General features: G+C 36.3%; 1 protein-coding gene across 2 annotated transcripts in view; it reads right to left on the bottom strand.

The window, feature by feature from the left end:
• Nucleotides 1–266: 266 nt before the first annotated feature.
• Nucleotides 267–1,320, bottom strand: part of LOC311302155 (cytochrome P450 2J4-like) — a 12,682-nt gene continuing 11,628 nt past the window's right edge. For both annotated transcript variants that reach the window (XM_084427800.1, XM_084427799.1), the window contains one exon: nt 267–1,320. This exon is cut by the window's right edge and continues 1,027 nt beyond it. The gene's annotated coding sequence lies outside the window, so the exon portion shown is untranslated.

Genomic DNA, 1,320 nt, shown 5'->3' with positions numbered 1-1,320 from the left:
ATTTAACCCCTCCCCCACAACTAATCCTAAACCTACCAATGCTAGGAGGGTAATAATTTGGCGGGGGTTGAAATTCGCCACAACACCTGTTCGAATCCCACTCGCAGCGAGGTCGATAAGGGCCAGTTACACACGCAGTACTCAAATGAGCATTCTACGTCGCCACAAAAGTTTAAAAAGATAGAGAGAGAAAGCTTAAAAGAGAGAGAACAAAAAGACAAGTCAACAGAGCGGTTATCTAGATGAATTTTATACATTTAAAGACATTAAAGTCAAGTCACCTTTATTTATATAGCGCTTTTTACAATACAGATCGTTTCAAAGCAGCTTTACAGTGATAACAGGAAAAAAACTACAGCAAAGTCTGTTTCGGCTGTACAGCAGATCTAGAAGAAAATAGTGTCGTAGTCCAGCTTTAGTAAGTTCAGTGATGGTTCATTTTTGTTGTATAAAAGTTATTCATTTAGTTCCTTTATCTTTACAGCCGCTCTGGAGAAAACAATGATGTCATCGTCATCGTCCAGCTCATTTGTAAAAAACAACATTTGTATAATAAAAAGGAAGAGTTGTACTGTAAGTCTTTTATTGGTATGATTAACCAAGCCCTTCAAAACAGTGAATCATTTTGTGAAGCAATTGGTTCAATTGATTCAAAGTTTGATCATGGTTGGAGCAAAACTCTGCAGGAAAGTGTGTCTCGAGGGCCAGAGTTGCCTAGCCCTGTCTAAACCACTTTTTTCGTCTGACCTCACATTGAATTAGTGCATTCTACATCACCTGAAGAACTTTCCACTCCCATCGGCTGGATGCTAATTTGCCGTTTAGTAATTGTGGCCCTTAATGTCTAAAATGTATATGATTAAGAATTGCATTCACAATGTCTTATTGATATTACATTAACTTCAACATATGTAAGCCATATTTAAACTCATAGTCAAGTTCCCATTTTCAGAGATTTTTAGGTACCTTGTCAGAAAATACACCTGTAAATCAGGTCTCAACTGTGGGGTCTGTATCTGAGAAAGCCATTAGCTCAAAGAAATTATATTAAACTCTCTACCTCATCCTGATCAAGCCAGTTATGAATTTTTATGGTTTTTATTTTTATGACTTCTGCAGAGCTAATGGCCAAGATTACTGCTAGTTTACTTGATTTTCAAGGGTTTATTGGTTTTGTCAGAAGTTACAGGGTGAAATTCACTATTACTTGTCAACTGAACTAAACCAATGATCATGATTCTGGGCCTAAATTAGTTATTAAAGCACCAATTAAAGTACCATTCAAAAGTTTGGGATCAGCAAGATTTTTTTTTTTTTAAA

The sequence above is a fragment of the Rutilus rutilus genome, assembly GCF_951802725.1.
Source record: "Rutilus rutilus genome assembly, chromosome: 13".
In the NCBI taxonomy this organism is placed as follows: Eukaryota; Metazoa; Chordata; class Actinopteri; order Cypriniformes; family Leuciscidae; genus Rutilus; species Rutilus rutilus.
This window is presented reverse-complemented; position numbering and strand designations above follow the sequence as displayed.